Source organism: Nycticebus coucang, chromosome 15 (assembly GCF_027406575.1).
Source record: "Nycticebus coucang isolate mNycCou1 chromosome 15, mNycCou1.pri, whole genome shotgun sequence".
In the NCBI taxonomy this organism is placed as follows: Eukaryota; Metazoa; Chordata; class Mammalia; order Primates; family Lorisidae; genus Nycticebus; species Nycticebus coucang.
The window spans coordinates 14611119-14630444 of record NC_069794.1 but is presented as its reverse complement, the minus strand read 5'-3'; positions in this window follow the sequence as shown (position 1 = coordinate 14630444).

Below are 19326 nucleotides of genomic sequence, written 5' to 3'. Positions count from 1 at the left end.
AGGAAATTCCTTAGTAGTTCTTGCTAGAAGAGATAGTAAGTAGTAACCTTTCTTAGAAATGCACAAAAATATTTGCCTTTTCTTGAATGACAGCTAAGTGGATCTACAACTTAGTTTTCTCTTGCATCTTGAAGTTATTACATTACCTTCTGATATCTCTGATAACAGAGATTGTGCATGAGAAGTCAACTCTCCGCTTGACTTGTTCTGTTATACAAAATCTGTTTTATCTCTTGAAGCTTTTTATTTTTTCCCTTTTATCTAGGGTGTTTTGAAATTTTAATATAAAGTTTCTAGATGTAGACTTGTTTTGTTTTTATCTTGCTTGGAGTTCTACATTCCTTTTCAAACTTAGGATTGTTTTTATTTAACTCTAAACAATTTTTAATAATTCTTTTTAAGATTTCTTCTCCATCAGTTTCTTTACTTAATTCTTCCAGAACTTCTATTAGCTGTATATTGATGCTTCTCATTATTTCCCATGTCTCTTCATTCCTTTTTTTATATGCCCCACCTCTTTATCGCTCTGTGGTGCCTTCTATATGGTCTCATCAGACATTTTACATTTCACTAATTTTCTCTTCATCTGCATCCACTCTATTGTTTAATTTATTTTTTAATTTAAAAATAATCATTCCAAATCAATAAAATAGTGAATGTATAAGCAAAAATTCTACTTAGCAAACACTACTATGCCTCCTAGTTCATAATTTGCTATTTTAAATTTTAAACACAAATTAAAACACCAAGTTGTTGCAAAAATTGAAATACTTCAAGTTCCTGTTCACAATCCAATGCTATCATTGTTTATTTCAAATCTAATTTTTAAAATTTATATTTTTAACTGAAATAATAATTGTATATATTTATGGAGTACATTGTGATGTTTGATACATATAATGTACAGTGGTCAGATCAGGGTGATGACCACATTCGTTGTTTCGAACATTTATCATCTCTTTGTGTTGGGAACTGTTCAATATTCTCCCTTTAGCTATTTGAAACCATACATTGATTACCTATAGTCATCCTAGTCTTTCCACCCAGGTGATTCTGCTCTGTGCTTTGAGCTTTTTCCTCTGAGTTTGCCCTCAGCACAATGTCTGAGGTAGCATCTCTCTAGGTTCTACATTCAGGAGATTTTATTGCCCACCCAGCATTTAAGAATGGTGGAGCAATACTAGCTTCTTTCAGACACCAGTGGATGGAGTTTTTTGGGCCCCACACAAGATAACCCCTTTACTGTGTTCTGGATCCCCAATAGATAAGGAAATTATAAACTTCACTCTGGCTCCATGTGGGCTTTATTACTACAATTACTAAGGTATGTTTTCTGTCCTAGAAGCTGAACGGATGGCTTAAGGCATCCTTGACTCTCTGATACACATATTCAACATGCTCAGGAAATCCATTCACTTCTTTGGGCTAAGTAGTAAAATGCTAATGCATCAACTTTTGTTCACTACTTTAACTGAGTTCCCTCCTCAATTCTGGCAATCAGAATATATACCTTAGGATTCTCCTTATTTGGCAAAGTTTATATTTTAGCCATGATTTCCACGCACCTAGATGGAGCATTTCTCAATCCAGCTCATCCACCCATTCCTAAGTCCGCGCTCTCCTTTCTTCCTTCCCTCCTCGTCTCCTTCCCTCTCCCCTCACTCTCCTCAGCATCACCAGTCCCTGGGCTTTACCCTTTCTCTCATGCTCATGGCCTTTCCTTCTCATCTTTTGATGCCATCCCTTCCACTGTTCACACCACAAACTACCATGATCTCAAAGCTTCTGACCTTGGCCCTCTTATCTCCATATTCTACATATACATCCTTGAAAAATACATTCAGTTCTTTAGCATAAGTTCAATTAGTTCCTTGGCATTGTAATATGCTAATGACCAAACTATCTGAGCTCTGACCCCCTGTGTTTACCTCCTACTGCTTATATAAGCAGCCCAATCTCAACATATCCAAAAGAAACTCACAATATTAGTCTAGTAAAAATAACTACTCTCATACTCCCTGTCCCTTTGAGCAGCACTTTCACCTATCTACTCAGTCACTGAAGCCAGAAACCTGTGTAATATTGAAAATCTACCCTTTCTCTCTACAGCTGTGTCTAATCAACAATAAACTATCATCTGTCCTACTCATTTGGCAATTCTCATGCCCATTCTCTTGTCTCCATTTCCACTGATTGCCTGAGCTCTGGCCCTGAGTCTCTCTCCTTGACTGCCACAGTAGGTACCCAGATGATCTTCCAGCCTCCCTCAGTCTCATCTAGCTTTTGTAAATAATCACAGACAAGAAGCATGTCATGAGATTTTCTTACTGTTTATCTTAACCATTGTAACATGAAATCACTAAAAGGAACTTCAAAATATCACATGCTTATTTCTGGTCTAAGATGTCTTCAGGATAACAACCCAGGATTCAGCCTGTCTCAACTTTACACTAAAATATATATGCCATGCAGAGAAGAAGAAGAGGAAGGGGAGGAGGGAGAAGAGGAAGGAGGAGAAGGAGAAAGAGGAGAAAGAAGGAAAAAAGGAGGAAGAGGAGGAGGAGGAAAACAAAGACTGTCAGGCATCTCTGGAGACTACGGGAGGAAATTCCAATGACAGCACTTAACAAAGCTGAAAGGAACGTCAAAATCCATGGGTGATACTGAGTCACACTTTAAGTCTTGAAAAAGAGTACATGCAGGCCTGCAAGGCAGCGGATAGAAGCATTGTTCCTCTTCCAGCTCCCTCCTTGCAGCTCCAGGGTACAGAGTCATTACCAACAGGCCACTGGGCAACCAGTCTCTTCAGATAATATGATTTACCTCCCTGCAGCCAACAAAATCCATGTCTCCACCCCAATGAGATTTGAGTTAAAAACCCTCACACAGTAACAGGACAAGACACAACACCACTAGGAACTAGACTCACATCCCTGGCATTCTCTCTCCACCTCATCAGAAGAGAATTCCAGCTATCTCACTAAGCCACACTAAACAAAAACCTACTGAAACTCTGATGAAGGCAACCTTTCCTTAATAGATCCTATCTACAGAATTAAATCCAAACTGCCTTATACAGCATTCAAGGCCCACACGATTGACTCAATCTACCTTTATAATCTTATTTCTCATCATATCTCCAAATGTTGGTAACCCCAGCCACACAGTATTACTCATTATTTCTAAATCACTCTCTACCCTTTCCCATCTTCTTGTCAAGGTTTCCCTTGTTCCCTCTGCCTACGGGCCCCTTCTCTTCTTTAAACTCCCTGAAATCTTTCCTATTATTAAAGATCCATCTTTCAAGATCCAAATCCTTCCCAAGTCTTCCAAAACCCCTAAATTGGAATTAATCTCTTCTCCCCTAAGCTCTTAAGACTTTTTCTTTGTACTTCCATTTCAATACTTATCACTGTCCGTCTTATATTGCCATCTACAACCTCTCTTCTCCCATTAGACTGTGAATGTTTTATTAGCTAACACATACCATGGCATGTTAGCTAATAAAACACAGTGCCTTCCGTATCAAAGATACACAACAAATGTGTTGAGTTAACTGGAGATGAGATGAAAATGAACTAAGGGAGCTGCTCACTCAGATCCCAGTTTTTACTACCCCACTTTACATTTATTTTTAAAACAATAGCTGGATTTTGTCACTAAGCCAAGCAGCAGATTGAAAAGGAACTAAATCTTGAATTTCCTTTACAATTTTGAAGAGGAAACCCATAGGCGACACCTTCCCTGACAAAGGAAAGAGGAACTAAAGCCCACAAAGAGGAGGGTTGAGGTCATAGCACAAAAGGAAATCCCATTTTCTAATCTCCACAAGATGGTTGAGTTGCTGATCGTTCCTGTTGCATCAGAGCAATAAAACATGTCAGGGAAGGTCCACAGATGTCACCACCATGGGAAAAGCAGGCATGAAACAATCACAGAGTCAAGGTGCTTGGCAGGTCCATTGAAATTTTCTTCCCTTTCTTTTCTAACCAAATGATAGAAAAATGATGTCAATTTTCAAACCAGTTATGTATTTGTTACACAATATTGAACTAACATCGAATGCAAACATCTTCCACAGTTATTACCAAATCAGTTGACACTACTTAAAATACCATGAAGAAATCATCCCTTCGTATTGGTCCCAAGAATAGTGATGCTGTGTTGATTTTAAAAGACACAAAGGTTGGGGGCGGTGCCTGTGGCTCAAAGGGGTAGGGCGCTAGCCCCATATGCCAGATGTGGCAGGTTCAAACCCAGCCCCAGCCAAAAACTGCAAGAAAAAAAAAAAAGACACAAAGGTTGTGTTTTTCACTCCTTTTCTTGCCAAATTCAAAAGCAAAATTGCTCCTGCTTCTCAGTCATTGATTCAAAAAATACTAATTGATGGGCAGCGCCTGTGGCTCAAAGGAGTAATACGCCAGCCCCATATGCCAGAGGTGGCAGGTTCAAACCCAGCCCTGGCCAAAAACTGCAAAAAATAATAATAATAATAAATAAATAAATAATACTAATTGAGTTCTTGCTATCTTCCAGTCCCCCTGCTAAGAGGTAGAGGCAAATGGTAGAAAACCTAACCTCATGGAGCTTACTTACCCTTAGGAAAGACAGACTTCAAATAATTGCATGGTACAAGTAAAGTTTACTACAATCAAAGGAAATTTTTTGGAACAAACATAAGGCTCAATAACAATTGGATCTGAGTTTATCTAGAAAGAGAAAGCTTCCCTAGAAAAGGTTTATACAGTGGGTTTTGAAAGTTGAGTGTGAATTAAATAGGAAAGAGAATGCTCCAGGAAGAAAGAAAATAGCACACACAGATCTTGCTGCTTGAAAAAAAAAAAAAGATTTTTCTTTGCCCATTTATGAACACTGAGGAAAAAACCGTCTTTAAAACCCATCACTGTGATGACAGAATCCCCTTCTCTCTCTACTTTCAGTCTCTACCGATTTAGTGACCAAGTTCCTGGGATTCTATATAGTATTCTATTCAATAAAAGTTAATTATTTAGCTGTTTGGGAAGATTAAAAATTCAGACTATGGCCGGGCACAGTGGTTCATGTCTGTAATTCTAGCACTCTGGGAGGCAGAGGCAGGAGGATCACTTGAGCTCAGGAGCTCGAGACCAGCCTAAGCAAGAGTACCACCCAGTCTCTCCTAAAAATAGAAAAAAAAAAAAAGTCAGGCATTGTGGTATCCTTTACTATTTGCTTTCAAAGGAAAGGCAGCACACAAAACACAACTTAGAAAAGACATCATTATCAATCTTTCTGAGCATTTGGTCTCTGAACATACTAAGCAAGGCAACATTTCCATACACTTTGAGGATCTTAGGATAGAAACCAATATTTTGGCAAAATAATAATAATAATATATCAGACAAAAGGAGGCTGGTTTTTACATCTAAGAGTTTATTTTTTTTGATTTCCAAAGTTTGTTTCCCTGATACAGAATGACTTTGGGAAGCATGACTTAACTTTTTACCTGCTGGTCGGCATGTTCTGATTTCAGCCTTGACAGGGGCAGTTCATTCATCTCTTCCCACAATCCTGACACACAGGATTGGCACAGCACTTACCAATTCACCTCTCCCTTAAACTGGTATTTTCAGCTGCACTGAATCCAACATCGGGCTTTCTATCTTTTTAGCATGATGTAGGATGGGGGTCAAACCTGTACTTCTTGAGCTGTGTTTAATAAATAAAACTAATAGCTGGGATTGATTACCCATTTAGACAGCAAACTATAAAACCTAAGATGGATCATGTAATTTGCAGCTCTATGACATGTATTAAATTTCCAGACGTAAGATAAATAATTCATGTAAATAAGCAAGTGAAGACACCCAAGAATGAATTCTGTGATTACCCTTTTTCAACAGCTAAAATAAATGACAAATTTGATTAACTCTCGTCTAAGAAAGTCCTATAAATGGATTTTAACTTACCACTAATTGAGACTGGTGTAAAGATTAAGAAAATTCTGTTTTCCATCCTTAACCAAAGATTTTCTTAATTAAATATCTAGACTCCTCAAAAAGCGATCTCTGTGTCTACAACTTTCTTACCCTAAAGTCAACCTACCACCTTGTGATTTAGTGAATTAAAGTCCCTCAGATAAATAAAAGAGGGGAAAAGTCAGGCATAAGTGATTCAAGTACTAAATCTCTTTCTAGGGACCACCAAGTAAAACCTAGTGGTTAAAAATATGAAGTAGGCGTTGAAGGTTGTTTATGCTTCTTATACACTTAAATTAGTATGCGTGCCATAATCACCTAACCCCTCAAATTTTTTAACTTGCAAGATAGGAATAAAAAGTTTGCTTCTTCATAGGGTGGCTTCATGGTTTAATTAGATTTGAGAGAGCTAAAATAATCCTGAGATCCTTAGAGGAAGATAAATAAATAACAGATAATATATTTTTTTTTTCCAGAGCCTTTAATGAAGAACTGTGCCCATCTGCTCTGCCTCTGGGACCTTCCTGCCTGGAATTAGAAAGTGACTGAATTTCTAAGCCACCAAGAACAGGACCTGTGACAAGATGGTGTAGATCTTGGCCCTAGGGATGTACAGGTGAGACCATCAGGTCCTTGGCAGCTCAGAGAGTACTTGAGTACTGATGCTCAGTGCTCAGCACTGGACACAGTGCTTTGGTCAGTTAAGTCCTCCCTGAGTTAAGTCTATAAGGCAGCAGACTAGGTTTTTCTGGAATGTTCTAAAGGTAAAGAGATTCCCTGCTTTCCAATATTTACAAGTTTGTGATGGGAACTATAGGCACTTAACTTGATTAGAAGAATTTTTATTATTACTATCATTTTATAGATGAGAAAACAAAGGCACAGAAAAGAGAGCTTGGTAATTTCCCCAGTGCAACAGAGACAGTGAACACAAATGAAATTCAACCTCCAGCTTTTACCTCACTCATACCCTGTTGTTTACAGAGTAGCTAAGAGACTTCCAACTGAGGATGTCTTTTGTGTTAAATTTTGTTCTTCTCACAGGATTAAAAAGGTCAATTCATCTTCATCAAGAATAATGATTTGGATTTTAGAAATTCTTGGGTATTTGTTTAAAAGTGCTGAGATAATGTCAGTTCTGAATATAGAGTCTCCTGAGTAATCATATTTCCCTGGGATGCAATTACTCAAGACAACTAAGTTTCTATAGGAACCCTATTGAGCTACAATGACCAAAGAGCCCCTCACTACATGAAAGCTTTTTGTGATAATTAGACATGAGATAACATTTTGAGTATAAATGTACTATTTAACCTAAATAGATTAAAACAAAAGCTTTGTATTATCTGAGCAGGAAGGCTTAGAGAAATCAATGGAGTGTCTTGGAGAACCTTCTAGCCAGTTTACAGCCACAACAATCCAGGAGCTACTCCTTAAGCCTGGGGACTGAATCACTTACGGCTGCTCCCGCCCCTTTCTTCCCTATCAAATTTGAAACTAGTGCTTTCAGTGTAAAACCCTTAACTCGGAGCTTTTTTGTTGTTGTTTGCAACTGTCAGTGGGTTTCCGGGCTGGGATATATGAGGCAAAAAGAAAACCCAGGGAACTCATATCTGTGTCATTCCTTAGTGTCAAGGTACCTAAAGAATGAGCCCTTTTCTCTTCGCTTTTCAGTCTTATGTTTGTTTTGATACTGTGTCCAGAGTTTTTAGATGTCCTTAATGGGAGAAATAGGGAAAGGTGTGTCTACTCAATCTTTCCAGAAACCAGAAGTGGTAGTCCCCTCAGCCTGCCTTTTTTAAAAAATTGTGTTTAAAAAAAATTATATATATATATATATACATACACACATACACACACACAGGAAGGCTGTCTGGGAAGTATCCAGCCACATGTATCTCTATTAGTATTACAAGGATGGATACTTTCCAGACAGTCGTCACATATGTTAATACACATACACACACATAATGAAATTTACCATGTTCACCATTTTAAGTATATAGTTCAGTGACATTGGGTATATTCTCAATGTTGAACAACCATCATCATCATCTAACTCCAGAACTTTTTCATCACTTCAAACAGAGTCACTATAATCATGAAACAATAACTCCCCATTCCCGCCTCCCCCCAGTCTCTGGTAACTTTCACTTTCTGTGCTTATGAATTTACCTATTGTAGATATTTTATGTAAGTGGAACCATCCATACAGTGTTTCCACTGGCTCACTTCACTCAGCATAATGTTTCAAGATTCATCCATGTTGTAGCATGTGTCGGAATTTTCCTCCATTTAAAGGCAGAAAATTTCATTGTATGGCTATAGCTCATTCTGTTCACCCATTCATCTGTTGATAGACACCGTTGTTACTTCCTAACTTGCCTTTTGACAAGGTAGGACTGAGCTAAAGTGAGAGGGGAGAGTGGAAGTGTGAGAAAATGTCCTTGGTTTAGCCTACTCCCTTCTCTCAGCATTAAGAGCCTGACTTTTAGGATGCAGTCCTGAAACAATCTGCATCCACTTTCCTTCAGGAAGCCCAAAAGAGGCTATTTTATAACTTATGTGGCTGGTAGACTGGTGCTTACTCACTTAAAGAACAATCCAGTACAGATTTATTCACAATATACTCTGATACTTTTTAAATGCCAAAAAGAAAAGAAAAGAATATTATGAGTCTATGCACATCCCTGTTCCTCCAGGCATCATCAGTCCCTGTCAGAGTACAGCCCTGCTCAGCCTTCCCAGCGCTGTCACCAACCCTCAGAAAACCAGCCAACCAAAACCACAGGGGAAACTGTACACATATGTAAGTGTTGGTAAATGCCTTTATACCCATCTATGTTTTGTAGAATGCATAGTTAAGGTACAAACTTCTAAGGGTGTATAATTAAGGGGATGAAATAAAATGCTTGCTTAAATGCTGGGGAACCTGAGGAATTGAGAACAGAGTGACTTGTTGACAAAAACCATGACACTACAAGGGAAAGCGTACATCTGCATCCATGCTCCAAGAGGGCCGAGCTGACGTCACATCCATCTGCATCCATGCTCCCAGAGGGCCGAGCTGCCGTCACATCCATCTGCATCCATGCTCCCAGAGGGCCGAGCTGACGTCACATCCATCTGCATCCATGCTCCCAGAGGGCCGAGCTGACGTCACATCCATCTGCATCCATGCTCCCAGAGGGCCGAGCTGCCGTCACATCCATCTGCATCCATGCTCCCAGAGGGCCGAGCTGACGTCACAACCATCGGCATCCATGCTCCAAGAGGGCTGAGCTGACGTCAGCAGAATTTCTTGTGGTGCCTCCCATACTCTTACTCAAACATGAACATTCCACAAATTCTATCTGCCTTTTTGTGATTGTTCCTAGTAAAACAAATAATCCTGATTCCCACCCAAAGTGTAAAATTTGCTGTCTCTCTGTCATCATAGTTTAAAGTTTGAAATTTTCATTAAAGAGATTAAATATTTTATGGTAGGAAACTGTTTTGTTTTGTTTTCCTAAACAGCCCTGCTATATTGTGACAGACGCAGATTACAGACACAGGTTCTCATATCCTCTGTGTCAAGTGTCAATCCAGTGCATGACGAACATTAGTCGTAGCATTCCTGGAGATTTGAAGATCAGAAATCAAATCCTCATTTGATTCCAAAATCTTGAGACTAAACTGATGAAGAAGGGCCTTTGGTCCCTCCAAAACACTTATAAATATTAGATAAAATATGTCAAATATAATTACATCAAAGTCTAGAATAGAAGATGGAATGGGAAATCACCAGATTCAGAAACAGAGAGGATATTTAAACCTAGAGAGGAAAGGCTGTCTGTCTCCGGGGCCGTAGAATCCCAATTTAAGTCCAAGCTTGGGGGATAGAGCCAGGTTGGTTTTAATAACCATGTTGTTCCCATACATATATGCCCTCCCAATGTCAGGGGGCTGGAAAGCTGGGGGACAGCCAGAGACCTCAAGGAGCTGCCAAATGCATGAAGTAGGAAGACGTTGGCAAAAAGCCTACTCAACCTGGACTTTTTTTCCCTCTTCTTTTTTGTAATAGGGCCTCACTCTACCCCCCAGGCTAGAGTGCAGTGCTGCAATTACAGCTCACTGGAGCCTCAAACTCTTGGGCTTAAGCAATCCTTCTGCCTCAGCTTTCTAAGTAGATAGGACTACAGGCACCTGGCACCATTCTTGGTTAATTAATTTTTTTTTTTATTTTTTTGTAGAGATGAGCTCTTGCTATATGGCCCAGGCTGGTCTCAAACTTCTGGCCTTAAGTGATCCTTCCACCTCCACCTCTCAAAGTGCTGGGATTACAGATGTGAGCCACCATAATTGGCCACTCTAAATCCTTTTTCTCAAAAAGAATTAGATGGTAAACCTTAGATTCAGCTGGGAAAGGCATGAGGAAAGAGTCTCTTGGCATCAGAAAATTCAGAATCTTACTTAAGCAACAGCATTTCTGACCTTTGTCTGAGTCACTTGTTTGTGTTTTTTTTAATTAGGATTTATTGAGATAATGTAGGTAAAAAATCAAGTTGTGAAGTCTGTTTCTGATGCACTTGAGTTGAATTATTTCTATCATCTCTATTTCCAGTCCCATTAAGATCACAATTATTATTCTTTGAATGTGATCATCAATACTCCATGCTGTATGTTTTATGAACAAATTGTAGGAGTGGCCTTCTTCAAACTACAATTCACTAAAGGGACAAATAGGGCTCAGGAAAAATTGGCTTATTACTAATCAAATTTTTCTGCCTCACTAATAAAATGATTAAGAGCAACTTAACATGGTTTACAGAGTCCATTGATCCAAAGCTTTGATTTTGTTGTCAGGAGTAGTATACGGGGGGAAACAAATGGGCAACCCTACCGTAAATCCAAAGCTCTTAGAATCCTTAGGAGACATAAGCATTGTAGCCAGTCTATGACAGATGGTTCAACAATGACCATGAACAAGATTCTGCCTGGTGGAAATAGCACAATACTGATGAAATTCTCATGGGTTTGTTTTCTCAACCATCATTCCTTTGTAGACACTTTTGTAGTCTACTATATAAGCTCTTCTCATGGAAACATCTCTATCCTCTCCCATTAAACAGAGACTTATTACCCTAACAGCAAAAATTGTCCAATATTACCTTAACAGTAAAAATATTAATGATAGTGCATATTATCAAATATACACTAGCACTTGTGCCATGTGATTTGTAGGTGTTATCTCTTTCATTGTTACAGATGAGGGACCTAAATCACCTTCCCGACATCATGTATCTAAAAGGTGAAAGAAGGCATTTGGACTCAGTATTTTTGACTCCCACAATGCCTACAGGGGTCCTCAAACTTTTTAAACAGGGGGCCATTTCACTGTCTGCAGACTGTTGGAGGGCCGGACTATAGTTTAAAAAAAAAAAAAAAACTATGACCAAATTCCTATGCACACTGCACATATCTTATTTTGAAGTAAAAAAACAAAACGGGAACAAATACAATCATACCGCCACATGTGGCCCACAGGCTGTAGTTTGAGAACCCCTGGAAGTGCTTTTAGCCAAAGTAATTGCTCCCTATGACAGTAAAAGCCAATATTGGGAATAGAGAAGCCCATCAGCACTATTCTTAGGTTAATTATAAAAAGGTTCAGTGCACATTTATGAGAAATAGTCAATAATGACATTGACATTCTAATAGAAAGAACTAGCATTTATTGATTGTATACATCTATATATCCAGATATTTGAACATACTGTACATCAATTTATATATTATTTGAACATACTGTACATATTATTATTACTTATATACATATTATTATATACTGTACATCACTTTATCTTCATAATATTACTAAAAAAGTAACTATTCTCTTCCCCATTTTATAGTTGAAGGCATTCAGGCTTGAGCATTGAGGATGATCCAGGGGTCCTCAAACTACGGCCTGTGGGCCAAATGCGGCGGTGTGATTATATTTGTTCCCGTTTTGTTATTTTTACTGCAAAATTAGATGCATGCAGTGTACATAGAAATTTGTTCATAGTTGTTTTTTTTTTTTTAAACTATAGTCTGGCCCTCCAACGGTCTGCGGGACAGTGAACTGACCCCCTGTTTAAAAAGTTTGAGGACCCCTGGTTTAAATAGTCACATACTAATGGGTGGAGGGTCAGGGACATGCAAAAACACGTGGTCTCTGCCCCTCATATCTATATGCAACTTACATAACTCTGGAAAATTCATTGAGGAAATAAGTGGTTAGATTCCGTTGCTTGACACTACACCATGCTGCTGCCAGTGTGATTTTATGAAGAGTATGATACATATTTATTATATTCTTTCATGGACATTTATATTTTGTATTTTCTATTAAATCTGAATAAGAAATCCAAATTTCTCCAAAAGTAAAATTCTTAGATGTGTGTATGATTGATTACAGACTGTTAAGAGCACAAAGTGACTTCGGGGTTACCCACTCAATCTTAAACGAGGCTAAACTGAAGCCCTAAGGAAGTTCCAGTTTATACAACCACAGACTAGTGGTAGAATCATAATAAATTCTCCAAAATGGCTGATAAATCTGATTTGGTCAAAACACATCCTAAGAATCTTGGGGCTTCTCAGTATTAAAGTTGCTCAGAAACTGTGCATGCAAAACCTAAGGGGAAGGTGATGATACGATCCAGTTTTCCTGGGTCAGTCCCAAGGCCTGTTGAAATACTTTTATTATTAATAACATCTCTTTTTACTCTCCAAAGTGTCCCAATTTAGATGATGAATTGTATGGTCTCAGAATTTCATTTTCAAATTGAATTAAAATTTAAATATATGACTCTTTAGAAATAATGTCAAGTTTAAAAATGTGACCTAGGCGATGATCCATGAGCCCTGAATCTCCCTCTTGGCCGGTAGGACAATAAGGGGTTTCCCCATATTCACAGGAGAAATTCCACCTGTTTTCTGGGATTTCTACTGTAGCTACATGATTTTATATTACTTTTCAATTTCCCCAGAAGATAAGCAGGGGACTGTAATAGCGTAAGAACAACAATGAATGGTAAATTAAGGAAAAACTCCTCCTTCCATATTTATTTAACAGCTGCAGGAAACACTCCAATCCTCTTAGATCACCCACTCTTTGGGGGCTGGCACAGGGCTGTGTGCCTGAGTCTGTGAGATAAGCCACATCCCCGGCCTGACATGGCCTGACCTGGCTATCACCTGGAGCTTTTGAACTGCATTTTGTTATTAAACCTATGTGAGTGACAGTATTTCCATCATTCCAGAAAGGACAAACTATCTGCTCCAGGGAACCTGGCAGGACCCTCTAACTAATATCATCACACGGCAGCTCCAGAGGTCACTGCCCTCAGTTATATACAATTAGGTACTGAAAAATTCATGGGCCATGATATGTAATTAATGCTGACAAATTGATAGTAGAACGCTGTTCATTTCCAATGTAAACCTAACTCAGGTATAACAGAACATGTGCTAACAGAATAACCTTGTCCTTGTCAGGAATCTTTGGTTGTAAATAATAGAAACCCATTTACATTAACTTAAAGGAGAATTTAGTATGTTGCTGAGATGGAGGGGGCATCTCACATGCCAATGTACCAGACCTCTAAAGAAGGAAAGCTCTCAGCAACTGAGCTAGCTATGAGCTCTGGGGCTCAGGGGGCCATCACTGCTTTTCTCTGCTTCTCTTTCTATGAATCTACTTTATTCTTTGACATTTCTGAGTAGATTGGTATCCTCTGCTGGTTTATTTGTATACAGAGCCCAAAAAAGCTTCCCTAGTGTAGTTTTCCCTAACTTCCCTAGTTCAAACACCCAGACCTCTGGGTTCCAGGTCTAAATTCCTAGGAGGAAATATATCTAACCGGCCTGTGTGCTAAGTATGATGTGCCAATGGTTAGACCGATGAGAACTCATGTACTACAAAGATGGTCCTATGAAGTAGGACAAAACCCTCCAAAGCAACCTCTAAATGGATATGAATAGTCACATACATTTTTTACTGTATGTTTCTAGTACCAAGATTCCCTATTTTCTTTTTTTCCCCAAACATATTTGGAAAAAAGTTGGGCATATGGGCACACAGAAACATCATGTTCTGAGTAGGTAGTAATGCCATTTTAGCATTCTAAATTGCGCTTCTTAAAACTTCTGTACAGAAGTAGATGAGATTGCAGAATTCACAAGAGCCATGCCAAGGGCCCCAACCAAGGCGGCACTGAGGGCTCACAATCAAGAGGCCAGTGTCCTTTACTCTCTACCCTTTCTGCTGTCATCTGGCTATTCTTGCATGAGCCCTCAAGAAGTTTCTATGCTACCCACCATCTCTAAACTTTCTCATCTTGCTTATACCAGCCCTTAGGTTATAATGAAAGATGAGATCTTTAAAAGGGAGGTTAAAAACATAAACATTTCCAAGTCCTACCATTCAGATAGCCTTGCTTTCTGGGCAACAAGAAAAGTTTCTGAAATTTTTAAGGAAACATGGGCAGGTTCAACATTTTATGAATTATCCTAATACTTTTTAACCTTGATAGCTCATATATTCTAAAACTCATTTGCCTTGGTGATTTATTATTGTTGGCTTATTTTTTACCTAATTAAAATTGTCTTATTGGCTATTTTTGAATGAAACAGAAGTTCATGTGATTCTTTTTAAGAATGATTACACATACAATGAGCAAGAAAATGGGAGCTCTTCTGTATTTTCCATTTCTTTGTCAGAGTGTGTGTGTGTGTGTGTGTGTGTGTGTGTGTGTGTGTGTGTGTGTGTGTTTGTTTTAGTATAAGGATTTGTTTAGAAGGTTAACAGATGGCAGGGGTCCTCAAACTGCAGCCCGCGGGCCACATGAGGCGGTGTGATTGTATTTGTTCCCATTTTGTTTTTTTACTTCAAAATAAGATATGTGCAGTGTGCACAGGAATTTATTTATAGTTTTTTTGTTTGTTTGTTTTGTAGAGACAGAGTCTCACTTTATCGCCCTCGGTAGAGTGCCATGGCATCACACAGCTCACAGCAACCTCCAACTCCTGAGCTGAAGCGATTCTCTTGCCTCAGCCTCCCGAGTAGCTGGGACTACAGGCACCCGCCACAACGCCCAGCTATTTTTTTTGGTTTTGCAGTTCAGCCGGGGGGAGTCTGAACCGCCACCCTCGGTATATGGGGCCGGCGCCTTACCGACTGAGCCACAGGCGCCGCCCTTGTTTGTTTTTTTTTTAACTATAGTCCGGCCCTCCAAAGGTCTGAGGGACAGTGAATTGGACCCCTGTTTAAAAAGTTTGAGGACGCCTGGCCCTAAAGGATGTAACCCAGTTGTGGTTCATGGGAATTAAGCCTCTGTTACTGCTTCTTGAAGACTTATGCTGTTTAAAATTTCACATTGTTATGCTTTTATCTGGTTTAGAATTTAAAGTTTAAAAATGCCACTGATCTTCCTTGAATAGAGAGGAGAATGCAGTAATTCCAAGAATTTTGAAATTGATCATAATTATAACTAATGGCATTTACTATTTCATATTTAATTCACTCAACATCAATTGAATACATACTATTGACTAGGAAAAGCATTATATGGATTAGAATGGTGAAAAAATTATAGCTTCTCCACTATCCTTCCATTCAGGCACCTATGATTCCACAGACTAAATGAAATGACAGATGGAGATAAAATAAATGTAATACAATATAAGTAAATATGAGAAAAATATGAAAAATGAGTAAATATGAGAAGAAAGATACACATATGAAGTATTTGGGGAATGTGTAAAAGGTAAAATTTAAGATAAATTATGGATTGTAAGTAGGTAATCTCATTATTCAGTATCTTTAGTAGATATTTCCTGAATACCACTTAAGTACAATTTTTCCTTCAGAAAATACAGAATTAATATTGTTAAACTGATTTTTACCTACAGGGAAGTCAGAATTATCTGGAAGATTCTGCTCAGTTCATAATGCCCAATCCTCTTTCCCCCAGATTCTTAACTAGTGATACTTGAGAGGATTTGGGCATTACCCTCTCCCCCATGCCTCATCAAGCTGTAGTTAAATGTCTTACTGAGCTTCAGCCCCTCCACCCCAACAATCACAGATCCAGATGGATGAAGTCCCAGGCCTAACACAATCTACAGCCCTAATGTACAGAGCAGCATGGAACACTTTGGAACTGCAACTTCAGTATAAAAAATACCTAATCATAATCATAACCCACAGCACCATAAATTGTCTACCTTAAAGCCTTTTGCTTTTTCAGTGTGTAGTAAAGAACTCTTATTCAGTTTTAGTCTTAGAACCAATCATTCTTTATATGATTTAGTTAAGCCAAGAGATTAATATTCCTTAGATAACTTATTATATATATGTTGTAAAAACTTTTCATTGCAAACATGGGAAATAGTCCAAACTTAATAAATACCAGAGACTAGTTCCCAACAGAATGTAGTCAAAGCATTGCATTAGAAAATAACTTTGTTCAACTACTTGGTATACCAAGGAAAATAAAGAGGCTTACTATCCTTGAAATGCCTTCCTCAGCTTCTCCTTCCAGCATAGACTGTAATCAATTTTACCATCAGTACCATCACACAGAAATAGCACTTTGAGTAAACAAGACTTATCTTTCTCAACTAGTGCAACCATTTGAATGCGATTACTTATTAAGTGGCTAATATCTTGTGAGGTTGTGTGAGAAGTATTAATTAGGATAATAATAAAAGATGATATACTATTCTATAAGAGCAGGAAACTGATTTTTCAAGAGGTAATTCTAGAGAGTAGGAAAAAAAGTTATTCAGTCTTCCTTGACAAGATACCTGGATGGCTGCTGAGAACAATTGAATGGGCCTTTCACTGACTCTCCACTGTCCTCCCCAAGGTGTCTCCAAACCATTGCTAAACAGGATAGCGTGAGAAGCAGAACAGAAATTGAGGGAATCAGATGAGCAAAGTTTAGAAAATTCTTGTAATCTCATGAAAATAAGAAAGTATTTAAAATAAGCTTAAGAATAAATTATGAAGGCTCTTATTTTTCAGGTATACCATGTGATAAGATTAACCTTCTAGAAAAAAATTAGTAAGTATGCGACACAAAATACACACAATGAATTCCTATCACCTGCTCATGCACACTCTGGGCACACACTTAGGCTATGACTCACACCCTGATTTCAACTATTTTCTTATATTTTATTTTCCTTGCTTTCTTTTCTGGCCAGGTAAGCATAGCTGAATGCCCTAAAGTTGACAGAAGGATGGTGTCATTTAACTGCCTATCTCCCACTTATATTTTAATTAGAGAAAAAAACAAAACCTTTTACATCAAAAGACTAAAACCCTAAGTGTAAAATTTCCACTAGCAGTCAGCTGATAGAAAAGGTGATTTTTTTCAGATCCTTCCTAGCACTCCTGAAGTCAAGGCCCACAAATCAACCTCACCTGTTACAGACTCCTTTTTGATCTGGAAGCTCCTCTGGGGATGAGGCCAGCTTTCCAGGACATTTACATCTCCCTCGCTTTGATTTTTAGAAAATCACCATTCTTTTCCTCCTTTTGTTTTTATCTTCTCCATGCGCAAAAAAACCCCAGGATTTTTTAGAAGCAAAGTTATGTCCATTCAGTGATTCATTTGCTTACATTTTATGAATTCCCCCAACGTTTTAGGCAACGAGTTGAATGCTCATAAAACAAAAACGAACAAAGCACTGTCCCTTTCCTCATTCAGTGGAGAAGATAGTGCAGTCATGTGCTACTGGTGTTAAGACCAAGTCTGTTAAAGGTTACATGTCAGGTCACAAAAAGTGAGTGGTAAATTCTATCTCCCGTAACATCAAGTTGTGTTCATATACCTACCATAGCTTACTTTTAAAATATTTTTATATTTTCTTTATATTGAAAATAACAGGGTGGGGAGACAAGATGGCGGACAGAAGCCAGCTTTCAACAAAGGCTCCCGTCCAGAAGGAGAGTTAAGGGACAGGAATTTAGTAAGTATCCTGGTGGACTTGAGCCCCACCAAGAGAGAAGGCTGAAGAACGCACATCAACACCGCTGAGGCAAGTTGTGATCACAAGGACGCAAACAAAAGGTACAAAATCCACCACCAAGCGGACGGGATTCCCCCTCCCCCATGAGACCGGCTCTAGAGCCCCACAATTGAACAAGTGGGCAGAAATTAAAGGCCCTCCCACTACACTCCACGGGAGAGACCTTCTAAAAACTGGACCTACCTCCCCTACTGGGGTGCCATGGCGTTCTCCTGCCGGACATAGGGCTGAATAAAACTTTGGGAATCCTTTGCCGGCAACCCTGAATCCCCGGCGCTCCCCTCCCGCCCACTGAGGTCTGGAGGCCTGTCCCCCAGGACTTCGGATCCTTGGGTGATTTCTCAAGGGGAGTGGACAGTCCCCGAGTTGCGACTGGTCGCATTGACTCTGAGGCGCGCCGAGTGAGGAGAGGGCACCGGGCTGTGGGGGAGTCACGCCTCGCGGCACTTCCCTGCGGTGCAGTACAGCAACCCTCCCCGGGCATACGGGGCCCAAGACTGAATAAGACTCCGGCCTCCCCGCTGAGAGCTGAGAACCCCTACTCTCACTCGGGGTCTGAGGGCCTATCCCCCAGGAGTTCGGCTCCTTGGGTGATTTCTCGAGGGGAGTGCACAGTGCCTGAGCTGCGTCAGGTCAGCGCTGACTCTGGGACACGTGAGTGAGGAGAGGGCACTCTGCTGAGGGGAAATCAAGCCTTGGCAGCACTTCCCTGCGGTGCAGTGCAGGAGCCCTCCCCGGACCGTAGTATTGCATGAAACTGAATGAAACTCTAGCTTCCCCCCGCCCCACTCCCAATCGGGGTCTGGGGGCCCATCCCCCAAGAGTTCTGATTCTTGGGGGATCTCTTAAGGGGTGTGGACCCAGCACAAACTGCGGCCGCTCAGTGCTGACTCTGGGGCGCGGGACAGAGGAGAAAAGGGTCGCCTGAGTGCCCACACCAGAGCAGCAGTTCCCTGGTTTTTCCAGCAGTTCCCGTTTTTTCTTTAACGGCAGAACGCTCACTTCTGGATATTCTGAGGCCACACCCCCTGTCTCCCTGGGCAACCAGAGGAGGCCACAGGTGACACGGCTCACAAACCCGGAAGCCTCCAGGGCGGGGCCGACCCAGAGAGGTGTTCAGACGCAATTCTCCAGCAGCAAAGACGTTTGAACTCAAAACAGCCCATCTCCTGTAGGCGACGACAGGAACAGAGACAGAACCTCACAAAGTTGTCTGTTCTGTTCTGTTCTGTTAGCAGCATCCATCAGGGACGGGGCTAAGCCTGAGTGAACACCTCCTTCCCATCACCTGCATCAAACACTCAAA